At 39.6% G+C, this 13,981-nt stretch overlaps 1 protein-coding gene across 1 annotated transcript in view; it reads left to right on the top strand.

Moving 5' to 3' along the window:
* LOC132958416 (neuroligin-1-like) overlaps positions 1-13,981 on the top strand; it is a 155,979-nt gene that overhangs the window by 23,028 nt on the left and 118,970 nt on the right. The window lies entirely within an intron of this gene.

Here is a 13,981-nt window from a genome sequence, read left to right as displayed (position 1 = left end):
GTATATGTTCAGGCAGTGAAAAATATGCTTGAATCCACATTTACTGGTCCACTGAGGATGAAGTATTCATACATATGTAGAGATAAAAATTAAGCAGGGAAGGAAGCAGGGAGGAGAGGATGAAATGATACAGAGGATAAAAATAACAGCACAGAAATGAAGAGGTGCGATTGAGCAGAGCAGGAGGGGAAGGGGGGGGGACAGGGAGGAAATGGAATGAAGACGCCGGGGTGAAGATTGAAGAGGGATTTTCCAGTTGGTTACCCGGTCTCGACCACGTGTGAAATTTGCTCTGAACACCCGGTGGCGTTCAATCACCAGTCAAGTGAAGCAACAAAGAAATTAACGCCAAAGTATAGAGAATGAGAAATGAAGAGAATATAAAAAGGGACAAGGTAGGGCAATTTCTAACATTTTACAGCGCATTTCTTTCTCTACTCTCTAAAACACTGGGATTGAACAAGTACTGCAAGAATTGCTCATGTTACAAGTAATTAAATCAACTATTGAATCTAAAATTGTATTTTTATGAATCCAAATGACCTTCTCAGCCGATGAGGTGAGGGAATTGGATATTATTTTTATCTTCACATCCTCTGATTTTATTTAATTCTTTGGATCAAGTCTAATATTTCTGACACAAAATTACTAAGCTGTACTTTTCTGTCTTCATCTACAAATACAGACGTCTCTCCTTTAAAAGAAAAGATACTATGGTGGACTTGATTTTAATTTCCTCTCTTTCCCCAATTAAATTATTGAATTATTATAATATGTCTTCAAGTGTTAACCCCAGGTATAATGTGTTTGGTGTATTTGAAGTCACCCATGGCAGTATGGATGGATGGATGGATGGATAGATAGATTGATCAATGAATTAAATGATTGATGGATGGATAAATGTATAGATGGATAGATAGATACTTTATTGATCCCAATTAAAATTCAAGAATTGGTGATATGTTGAGCAGTTATTTTAATGTAAACCGTTTATATAATTTATCACATCGTAGGAGGTAGAATTTTTTTTTTCATCATGCACCAAGCTCACTCTTCTTTAAAGGATAAAGTTTGTGGTATTTATTGTTATTTTTCTTTAGGAATAACAGATCCCCTTAAGAGCACTTCAATAAAAAAAAATTGTTTTTCCAATCAAATTTAAAACGGCAGTAATTCAAAAGCTGTTACAGTGATTGCAAAAGTTTTCTTTAATAACTCTCAGAATACTTGTTGATAATGAGTTTTAAATTAGTCGTTGTTGAATTAAAAAGTGTATTTGATAATATCCTGTTTTATTCAGACAACTCACGATTGTGTTTACCTAAATTATTGAATGCAGCAGCAGCAGAACAGAGTTTGTGTTTGGTCTAGACTCGGACCTCATCCCTCATCGCAGTTTACATTCACATGCAGAAACTTGAGGAGTGGTGGGATGATATTCTTTACTAGCTGAACTAGCTCAAGTCTACATATTTTAGCGAAATCTAGTAATCAAAGGTTTTTCTCCTCATTTCAGATCCCGTCTTCATGGCTCTAATTTGTCCATTGTTTCTGTGTCCTGGGAGAACAGCTGTTACTTAGACGTTGGCAATTACTTTTAGATTGGTTGAACAGTCCTGTTTTCTGTCATCATCGGGTCCAGCTTGAGGATCAGAAAGATCTTTGAGTTTGAAGGCTCATCCTCTGTCCCTTGGTGCTCCAACATCATCTTCTTCAGGGGAACACACACTGGTGTTCATTCTGCAATTGTTAAGCTGTGTCATATAATTACTTTACAAAGTAAAAGGAACTGAGAGAAACAAAAGAAGACCAGCTTGGTTATTTTTTAAAGGCCCCTCATCTGTTTTCCACAACATGGTAGACGGACATAAAGACAGCGGGGAAGTGAGACAAGACCAGAGAGTAGGGAAAATAATGACACAAAGAGAAATAACAAGAACAAACAAAACACAGAGAGAGAACTGGAGATCAAATGCAGCCGTGTGGTCATAATGATTTTGTTCCCGTTGGCTGACACATTAGTGATCGAGTCGGACACAGACACAGTTAAAAAAGACAGCCCATATGTTTCACTATACCATTATTATTAAGTTTTAAATCAATCTCAGAGCTCCTCAAAACATGTCTGTGAAGTTTGTTGTTCTAAATCCACTCTGATCCTGTATTTGATCATGCCTTATAAACCCCTCTATTTCAGCCCTGCTCAGAACAGGCTGTTTCCGTGTCTGTAGCTTTAAATGCAAATGAGCTGTGTCTGACCACACCCCTCTTTGGAAGTGGTTGGGCCTGGACCTTCTCGCTCCATGCCCTATTGTTTACGGTGAAGAGGAAGACTCAGAGGGCAGAACAAACACCGAGCTGTGTGAGTGTCACCCGCCAGGGGGAGGGGTCCCTGCCCTTTGTGATGTCATGAAAGGAAAATCTCCAAACGGCACAAACATTTACTGAAAAGTGGAGCAGGCAAAAGATGGAGAAGATGGACTTATTTGGGGGTTTTATAGACAGACTAGGGACTCATGTAAATGTTAGCAAACAATGGTAAATCTTATTCTGCATGTTACCTTTAACTTGACATTTTGGGATATCTGTTTAGCTTGGACTTGCATATGGAACAGGACAGCTGAATGAGAGTCCTTTCTCCTATCGTGGTGGTGAATAATAAGAATAATAAACTTTATATAGCAACTTTCCAAAACAAGGGTTTCAAAGTGCTTTACAGGATAAAACGGTGAATGGTGATTAATGCAGGTGTTACCTGTTGATATAGATCAGGGGTTCATGTACCTTTTCTGCCATGCACCCTTGAGTGGTAAAAAAAATTAATTAACGTTTATTTGTTAAAATAAAATAACATTTGAATGCCAAAATGAACATTTGTAATCATAATGTTTCATTTTATCTAGATAACCTCGCTAGCATCAGAGTATTATTCCTCTATTTATGTCACCACATTCATTTCAGACATATTCCTCGTGTTCACCATGTGCGGCGTTTGACTTGCTGACTGGTTTATGTCCTTCTCAGCAGTTCATGTGTCCGTGATGACAAAGAGCAGCGTGTCATTTCTTTCTTTCCAGCCTCGCTGTAAAACCACTTGCAGCCACTTTTATGGACTCATTAACAAAACCGCGGAACAATCAATGAAAACAGCTTCCTTTTCAGCGCTCTCACTGCCTCTCGCTCTTGTTGTCTGTCTGCTATTATTCTGCCAGCGCCGGCTCCCTTTTGTTTGTGTACATATCATTTTTTTGTGTGCCGTTGTCGATAAGCGGTCATTTGTTAAGAAATATGGTTGCTCGGAGGAGGGGTATGGGCGCTTCTGACTGCGCATATTGCTGTTTGGGGGCTGGGAGGATTGAGCTGATGACTGTCAGCTTCCCCACCATGTGTGGTTTGACTCAAGAGAGACACTGCGCCTCTGATTACTTAGTCTAACTCAACAGATGTTTCACAGGGAAAAATGGGGATTTCTGCTCGGGAGTCTAAGCTGGCAGATGGAATACTCAAATTGTTTGCTCTCCTAATGCTTCACCTTCACTCCCACATTTTGCCACTTGCTCATAAGGCCTCGGAGGAAATAACATCAGCAGATGCAAATTGTCATATCCGTGGGTTTAAAGTGAACAAATAGACCAGCCAAGAAAAACATCCACATATTCAGTCTGTTAAACGACATAACAGGAGAAAATGTCTGCCAGCATTAAAATATATTTACATATTATTACATGGAAATGGTTTGGATGTAGTTTCACACTTTTAGGGAGCCTTTATATCCAAGGCAAGCAGCATTTTATGTCAAGTCAAATTTCTTTGTTTTCGGTTTAATGAAAAAACATAATATCAAATGTGTTAACAAGTCTTGAGGTAAACTACTGCATTCATAAAGAAAAAATAATGGGGGAGTCAAGTGATGCTCGCCAGTAACCATTGGTTGGAGAATTGTATTTCTTATACTTAAAGCCTCCTAAATCCCTTCATTGTCAGACGCTGGTAGACAGACCTCGATTCATGAAGCACTTATCTAAACTAGGACCTCAGCTGTTGCCGTCTTCCAGGAATAAACACTATCTCGTTTTTAATCCTTGTGCAGCTCATTAAATAACTTAAGTCCTTGCATATTAAATACCTAAATAGATCTTTATGCAGATGATACCATTGTGTACTTATCTACTGATCCTTCAATCTTATACTCTATACATTTAAACAGCCTTCCTCTTTTTACACTGAACAGTGGCAATGTTGAGTGATTTGGTTTATCATTCATGTTTAAACACCTTATGGAAAATTCAATCACCATTTGTGAATTCAAAAAGATCCAGCTTCTCGCTTACGTGTAGGAACAGTATTGTTAAAGCCGGTATTTATAGGTATAATCTACAGACATGCTTCTGATTCATATTAAATATTTTAAAACTTGATAATTGGAGATCCCCATGACACTCATCTTTGTATTCTCCATAACAAAGTTGGTTGATCTTCTCTGGCACAGCTTCATGAAACACTTGAACCTTTTTAATCTCTAAATTCCTTACTGGCTGTTTACCATCTCATATGACATTGATGCTGAACTGAACCACCGCCCACTTCCAGACTATCTCTACTAACTGTCCAATGCTTCATGCATTTCTGTATCTCAGCATTGTTTCAAACGAAGGAATCCTTTGCGCTCGTGTTTGTTGCTGTACTTTCTGTCTGTTTGTTTTCCCACATGTGTGATTATGTGCTGTGCCCTGTTTCATTTTGTTTGTCTGTGTCATGGTTGAACTTTTAACTTCTCTTCAAAGGACACGCGATCTGCCATCTGCACGCACTAGACAACATTGTTTTTATATTTTTCTAGATAGATTTTTGGGCTGTTTTGGCTTAGTGGTAAAGTGGGTTGTCTCAAACACAAGGTTGGGGGTTCCATCCAAAGCTCCTGCAGCCACATTTTGAATTGTCCTTGAGCAAGACGTGTGATTGCATGATTGAGGTTGATGGGTAGCTGGGCACTTTAGGTAGCAGCCTCCGTCATCAGTTTATGACTGTCCCACAGTCCAAAAACATGCCCATTAGGTCAATTGGTGATTCTAAAATTGCTTGTATGTGTGAATGTGAGTGTGGCAGGTTGTCTGTCTCTATATGTCAGCCCTGTGATTGACTTGCGACCAGTCCAGGGTGTAACCCCACCTCCCACCAAATGACAGCTGGGATCGGCTCCAGACCCCCGTGACCACTAACAGGAAAAAGCAGTATAGCTAATGGATGGATGGTTAAAGCCTTTTTCAGCTGAACTTCCATTGCCTCAAACCAATGTGAACAACCACAAACTAATAATTGTCTATTTAAAATAAATAAAAACAAAAAAAAGTGTTTGTCACCATCGTCGTAAACTCAAAGGAAATTGAGGGCATTAAACTGTGCATGGTGTTCAGGTTTGGGTTTCTCCGCCAATGTTGGGGGTCTGATAGTACCATCAGTTTTTCTCGACTTTTCAATCAACAGTCATAATATTTTAATTAAGAACACTTACCAGAACTTTATCTCAAAACATGCAGTGTAAACACCACGTATGCTTATTATTCACCATGATAATCCATGTGGCATCATACTGTACATTTTCCAATTCTGACCGCCCTCTGTGTTTGAAACAGTTGTTAACATTTTTATCGATGAACAGAACAAATGGGTATCTTCCTCGGGTTTCCTGGTTTGACATGATCCAAAGGGACCATTTAGCATGCTTCAGTTTGCTAAAAGTAAAAGAGGTTTAGTGGGCAATTCTTCCGTGTCCCTGAACAAATAAGAAAATATGCTGACTTTTCAAGGCGGTTTTTACCCTCTAGCATCAACATTGCAGCGAACATTATTTTACATGATGCTGTTTCTCATAGTCGTAATAAAAGGAAGCTATTAATTTAGCCAATCTATCTGTTGAGTTTGGATACATTAAATCAATTCACATGTGACCAAGCAAAAGTAAAAATACATTGGGTTTATTCTATTTTTCATGATTTTCTTTTTACCGATTGTGCTGATGTATAGATTCTGCAGCTTTCTGCAAGATTATTGTTTTTTGTGTGTGCGTGCATTTGTCTGTGTGTGTGTGTGTGTGTGTGTGTGTGTGTGTGTGTGTGTGTGTGTGTGTGTGTGTGTGTGTGTGTGTGTGCTTACATGTTTTTGAAAGATGATTGGAGCAGCAGCCTGAGAGAAAAGAAACAGGAAATTAAATGACTTGCAGTTTTTTTGCCATCAATGAGTTGGTGTGATTTTGTTATTTTGTGCGTACACACATGGGTGTTCATATAACAGCAGGTATGAAACTCTGTGTGAGGCTGTTGGTTTACAAAAAAAAAGAGGATTTATTGGGTCTTTTTCTCCAACTTTATTCATTTGAAAACTGTTGGAGGAAGATCTGTGGCTGCTTCAACAACCGCACCCCATCTCTCCTAATAATGTGCGTATCTGTGTAAATCCATTCACCGACATTTGAGATTTATAACCAGATTAGTGATGGTGATGAAGAGAGACACAAACAGATGGTCTTAGGGAGAAAAAAGAGTATAATGAAGCTGTAAGCATGGACTGGTATAATTGCATTCTTCTTTATTTATTATGCATTTGACACACTACAAACAACATTTGACGACATTAACACCACCATATTGTATCTGACAGAATGCTAAGTATAGCTTCTGGATATATGCGCTGAAACATGACATCCACAAAGCACACCTTCACAAAGTGTCCTCACTGTATTTTATCCCACGTTTCTCTCTCTCTCGTACCTGTTTGCTGTTTATCTCACAGCAGTGCTAAACCTCGGCCGAGTTAAGAAGAAGCACACGGGGACTCAGCTGTGTCGCACACACTGACACTGATATAGATGTGTAATCCTGGATTCCCTAGCCAAAGAAGTCAAAATCCAGCCTTTTACTTCCGAAGTGCATGTTTTTTAGGCTTCTTGAAGGTGTTAGTATGTGAAGCGAAGGAGCCTATTGCCTACCATGCAGCGATGTGTGGTTGCATTATGCAGCTGAGTCCATTATAAAGTCAAGTTTCCCTTCTGTAATGCTCCTGTGAGGAGCTTTTTGCTGGATCTGAAAAAGACTGAATTTAATACCAATTTCTCTTTATAACCTACAAAAGCAAAAAAGACCACAAGCGAAGAGATTGACTATTTCATATTTTTTAATGCCTACAGAATAACCGCTTCCACAGGGTATGTGTCAGAAAAGACAAAACAAAACAGCTGGTATTAACATTTTACTCAGCAAATAATCACAATAAGTGAAAGTCTACATTTGACTGTTACAACTCAACTTTAATAATAAAGGACTTCACAGACAGCATATTTGATCCAAAGTGCTGAACAGTGCAGATAATAATAATAATAATAATAATAATAATAGTATTAATGCATTTTATCTATGGGCGCCTTTCACGTCACTCAAGGTCACCTTGCAGACACAGCAGTAAAACAGGAAGTAAAAAAAAAAAAAGAACACAATCAACTACACAAAAACAAAAGCAGCAATAGTAAGAAGGGTGTGGTCAGACAGAATAGGCTAATCTAAAAACGTGTGTTTTGAGCTGTGATTTGAAGGTGGGGCGAGAGTTAATGTCACAGGTTGTTTGTGGGAGAAAGTTCCAGAGCTGCACGGCTAAAGGCTCTAGACCCCACTGATGAGAGGCGGGCAGGAGGTGTGGTGAGGAGCATTGGAGGAGGCAGAACGGAGGCTCCGGGAGGGTGTGTAGGTGTGAAGGAGATCAGAAAGGTATGGAGGTGCCTTGAAAGTGTTTTAAAGTCAATGGGATATTTGACAGGGAGCCGGTGGAGTTCTTGAAGGACAGGAGTGATGTGATCTATGGAGGGGGTTCTGGTGATGATCTGGACAGCTGAGCTCTGAACCAGTTGGAGTTTATGGAGAAGCTTGAGAAGTAGACCAGAGAGGAGAGAGCTGCAGTAGTCTATACGGTAGGCGACCAGGGTATTGACAAGGATGGCGGTGCTGTTAGGTGTGAGAGATGGGCGGAGCTGGTTGATGTTGCGCAGGTGGAAATATTCATTGATCATGTGAAATATTTTATTGATGTGAGCTTCAAAGGATAGAGTGCTGTCGAGGATGAGACAAAGGCTTTTTACTTGGGGGGGAGGGAGGGACTGTGGATAACATAGATAGAGGGGAAAAACAAAGCATAGGAAATCCCACTGAAAGCCAACAGATCAGCGGGTCGAACCGTGCACCTCCGCTGATTCCTCGTGGAATTTAGGGTCTCTATTCAATCACATTTTTGTCACAATTTTGACACATCGAGGGAGAAATTATCTTGTATAAGTGACGCTGCTAGCTCCGTTAGCGTGGGTCAGGTATCCCAGGACGCTTTGAGCAGCGAAATGAATGGGGGGCGATTATTGTTGGGCTAAGCCGATTTTGAACGAGGTTTTCTCATAGTTCTGAATGTTTATTTTCACTCTGATTTTTGTAGAAGCTTAATGATTTTTAATATTTCAAGTCAGGTTTCAGGCTTTAAGACAAAACTCATGTAAACATATCAACAGAAACATTGTTATAAGCCAAAATGACGCCACATCTTTGATAACAAAGTAGAAGCGAGGAATACTTCCTTGCAACTTTTGCAGGTGGATTCTTCCATTTTCCCTTTTGTACACCTCAATTTGTGTCTGGATGCTTTTTGTTCTGATGTCGATAAACAGCAGCGCTTTAAACAGGAAGCATTATCAGAGCACGCCGCTATCCCAAACAACAGTAAACAAGAGTGAACGCAGAGCAGCAGTGTTCGAGAGGGGGAGGACAATTATGTTTGACTCAAACAAACCTTGTGTGAAAAGAGTCTTATTATAGGTGTGTGGGTTCACGCTGCATGTCTAATCAGTGCAGGGTTGTGTCACACCTGTGTGTTTCTGCCAAGTGCACTGTTTGTCATTTCTGTTTTTGGAGCTCTGGGATACAAGGCATGCCAAGTCTATTCATTTGTACCTGTATAGTGAAATCTGTCTCTGTCTCTTCAGTGTGTTTTTTTTTTTTGTTGTACAGTAATGTGGTGCAGCAGTGTTGCTCATTAAAACCACTTCTCCTCTAACTTCAAACAGAATTACAACACTTGATAATCACTGAAGAATCGAGGTCTTCACATGTAAACACAGCAGGTAGACCAAGTCAGAAGGATGTTCTTATTACTTTGAAATCATTGTTTTAAATATTATTTCTCAATCCCCCAGTTGTTGTTTTTTTTGTATTTTTTCATTAAATATATTTGATTTGAAACTGGTATGATATGATACGATATGATACATTAGGATACGATACTGGAACAATACAATACCATTGGATACGATATGTTATGGTACGGATACAATAATATGATATCCACATGGTTACCTGAGCATGCATGTATCCCGAGGAAAGAGAGACAGAGGGCAGAAAAACACAGAAAGTGTATTGCTATGAGCATTAACAAAGGATTGGAGCTGTATAAGCCAAATGAAAATGTGGGCATAGTCTCTTGTCTTGATCATGATAGCTGGACGACAAGAAGGAGTGGACAGATCTATAAACTTAGGGATGGGTTAGCTGCACGTTTCAAGCCCAAATATCCCTGCTGTATCAGTAAATTTTTAGGTAACACAAAATAGAAAGAAAAAAAAGAAACATCCGTCATAGTCGACACATTTAAAACCCTGTTGAATGTGCAATTATGCCCGAGCTAAGATTGATTACATGATGCCGTTTGTCATGGCAACACAACAGGCTTTCAGACTTGTGATGTTTCCACTTTCTCAGCAATCAGAAAAAAATGACAGTCAAGGCTGATGAAGGAAATACTTCTCCCTGTTAATCAAGCTCAATCACAGGCTGATGAGGGCCGTGTAGCCTCACAGTCGAACATTATCGATCGGATTCCAAGCAGATAACGATGACTTCAATGCTGGGATACTTATACCTGTGTGTCACCCTGAATAACTGCAGTGCACAACAATGTAATACACCAAAGCCAGGCAACATTTGAATTTTAATGTCAATGTTCAAAGGCCACTCTGAAGATCATTGTTGAAGTGAGTCATCTTTAGTCCAAATAATTTTTATGGAGTCTAGAAATAGGGGTTAAAAAAGTGTGAAAACTACGGTTTTCAACTCACAATATGTAGAATTTTATTATCATTTTTACATTCAAATATCTAAATTAATTAAAATTAGACAAAACCTATTTTATTTATATTTTTTTGTTGATTACTTAAATTACCTCAAATATTTCAGAAATCATTAATTTTATATTTGTAACATGAAAGAAACAACATGTTTATGGTTGCCTTGGAAACACCAGATGTTACGTCAAAGACCGTTACATAAGCAAGCGTGAACTGCCACTGAAAGCTGCCGTACTGTTGCTGTATCTGTATCTGTATCTGTGATAAATGGTAAATGGTAAATTGACTATATTTCTTTTCTAGTCCTCTGACTACTCAAAGCACTTTTACACCACAGGTCACACCTACACATTCACACCCTGATAGCAGAGGCTGCTATGTAGTGAGACCTTCAGAAGTAACTAATCTCATTCATACACATTCATACGCCACCGACGACACAGCGGGAGTAATTCAGGGTTAAGTGTCCTGCCCAAGGACCCATCAGACATGTTGCTGCAGGAGCTGTTGTTGTCTCTCCTGTTGAGAGACGACCGACTCTACAAACCACAAAACGAGCCACAAAAACGTCACGATTAAAAACGCCACAAAAACGTCACTAATAAAAACGCCATGTACATTATTCTTGGATACACTAGCTCAGCGGTAAAAATGTTCTCTTCCTCCGGACTGTTTGCGCGGTCGTCTTGACTACGGTCAACTCAGAGTTCATTTTAAACTGGGTGGGGGATGGAGTAGCAGTGAGATCACTCCCATGATTCCCCGCCAGCCTCGACGTCATCTTTTGTTCTTGTTTTGAATGAGAGCCCCCTGGTTGTGGAATTTACATACTGCACATTTAAGAGTGTTACAGTAACTATGAAATAGTATAAGAAAAAAAGTTATTTTTTAATTAAACTAAAAATATATTAAATACTTCATATTCTGCAATTTCACTTTCCATGGACCCCAGTTGGATTAGTCTTTTTGTATGTCTCCCCCTTTTATATTATCGTGTTTCTGATAGCTCCAGTTTGCATGTGGAGCACGCTGAACAACACTCTCTCACACTCAGAGAAAGTAGGACCGTAAGCTTTTCATCACACCCTCTGGTTTGATCTTTATCTCCACCTGTCTTCTCCCACTCTTTCTTCTCATTATGGTTCTCCTGCTGCTAATTTTTTCATCCCCACCTGCCACTCATATCTCACCCCTCTGTCTCGGATGTGAGGGGGTGTGTGTGTTTGCATTAGAATACGGTGTCTATAGAGGAATATATACAAGCTACTTTTAGCCCATAGCTCGTACGTATGTGTGTATCTCAGTGTATGAGTACAGTATGTGTGTAAATATGTCATATCTCCCTCAAGGTGTCTCAGCTTATTGAGGTGTTTGTGTGTGAGGACTAGTGTTTTTATTTTACCGAACTAGACAACTTGTCATGTCAGTGTGTGTTTGTGTGTGTGTGTGTGTGCGTGTGTGTGTGTGTGTGTGTGTGCGCAGGTAAATAGGATTTCCTCAGTGTATGAAATCTGAAGGTGAGCTCATCCAGGTGGAACATTGACTCCTAAGCAGTGTGAAATAAAAAAACAAATACAAAAACACACACTTGGGATAACAAGCCTTCATGTTCCACATTCACACAGAAATACACACACACACACACACACATACACTTGCATACATTTCCACCTGAAGATATGTGCTGTCTGCTCCATAAAGGGAAAATGTCACTTGCTGTCTTGTCTGCACATGTTTTTTTCCCTGCATATTTATGTTTTATCACTAGTGCAATGTGTTCCCTGTGCTATACTTTGCAAACAGAATTGACCCTTTCCCCAGTTGATATAATGTTGTTTTGCCGTGCACAAATGTTGAGACTTATCTTACAAAATTAGGGCCATATTTAAATGGTATATGTTGCATCTTCTGACGTGAATCAAGGGGATTTCAAACCCCCTTTTTCCTATTGCAAAAAAAGTACAAAAATAAACTATACGGTTTCTTACTTTATCCTTGGTGTGTTGTGGGTGAAACATGAAACAAGCCAATCAGGTTTTCATCTCCCATTCCCTTTCAAAGCCAGACATGCTGCATCTGGAACATCACCAAATATACAGCAGATTTGAACAATTCCTTTCAAAACAGACCAGACATTGGCTCATGTAACTTCGTTCCTTCCCAGTGTTCCCATGTACTGTACATACACTGCAGAAACACTGCGACGCACAGATTTTAAAGTTATATCTGCTGCATCTATCCCTCTGCAGCGGGAACACTAAGTGCATCTCCACTTAAAAAAAAGAGACACTGTGCACATTTTTGCCAGAGGCACAGCAGCGTGACTTGATTATTCAAATCTCCAGACATGCCAAAGAGATCTGTCAGAGTGTACTATTAAATAAGTTGTGTTTGGTTAACATCAAATCTTTTGTTTTTGGACTTAATTAATGCCGCAAGAACATGAGCAAGGCTAATGCACACTGGACATCAGTAATCATATTGGTGTGTTCATATTGGTAGTTTTTGCTAGTGTACAGTATGTATATGCTGTATTTGTAGCACATCTAATGTACGTGCATGTGTACCAGAGAGCTCACATCAGAGAGAGCTTGGTGTCAGTCTCGGGTATGTGGTGGGCCTTCATCTGCAGTTTTTTTGCCCTCACTTGCAAAAGTGATAATCCAACAAAGCTCTGTTAGCTGAGGTGGCCACGGATGACGTAATGATTAGCATGTCCATGGTCATTAGAACGGCCACACAAATGAATATGATGGCAGAAGACCGGGATACGAAAAGCTTGTTTTCTTTCAGTCCATCTAATCAACAACTCCATTTGAGCTCCAAGAGCAGGAACAATATTATCACAGTGCATTGTAGCACCTCACTATGTATGTAACAAGTGGTATGTAAGTGGCTTTTCAGTCCACTCATGTACAGTATTTGTTACCATCTGAATAATCCTCCCTAAAAGCAATTTAACCCTGGGGCTTTGATGTTTTCTTTTTGCATTAATAGCACAATAAATATTGCCATGCGTAATGCAGCCACAATACATGTCATCATGCCTCCTCTTAAAGGTATAATTTGCGTCTTCCAGAGTAGATGTCCAGTTGTTGCACTTGAGCACCAGAGTCTTAAAACCCAAACAAAGCTTTTCCCCTCAGCGCACCGCTTCCCCCCCCCCCCCCCCCCCCCCCCCCCCCCACTCTTGTAGAAAATGCATTACTCACCTATATATATATAGATATAGATATATTAGATATCTGCTATACTAATGTTTGACTATTTGCATAATATACCTTCAAGACCAACAAACCCAACTGGTGGTCATATAGGGCACAGGTACATCTGTGAAGTACCAAACATCAGCACTGGCCATAAAAATAACCACTGTATCAGTTGGAAAGTAGCCATGACAGTTGTGCTTCACTGTGGATCCCTTTGCACAGCAGTGAAATAGGGCCAGATGCTTTAGTATGAAGAGAATGAGGAGAAAATTGCAGGGAGAAAATATATTTTTTCACCCTGTAGGAGAATACTTGTGGTCTCTATCAGAACATGTTTTGCACCGCATCAAGGAAAGTGTGTCACATACTGTATCATATTGTGTTGCATTACTTTCAGCCTATATAAGCTCTCACCAGAAGTGTTGTAGTCAAAGTGCAGTAGCTTGGATGATAAAAGGATAACACAACCTGTTTCAAAATGCAAAATAAAGGAGTTTCAAGCACGCAGTAAAAAGTGTGATTTATCGTGATTAACTATTGAAATTCATTGTTAATGCCATTAAAAACCATGATCGTATTTTTTGATTGATCATAGACGTTTGGCTGTGTAAGAGTCTGGTTC

Source organism: Labrus mixtus, chromosome 3, assembly GCF_963584025.1.
Source record: "Labrus mixtus chromosome 3, fLabMix1.1, whole genome shotgun sequence".
NCBI lineage: Eukaryota > Metazoa > Chordata > Actinopteri > Labriformes > Labridae > Labrus > Labrus mixtus.
Note: the sequence above shows the minus strand (reverse complement) of the source record. Positions and strands in the feature narration are given on the sequence as shown.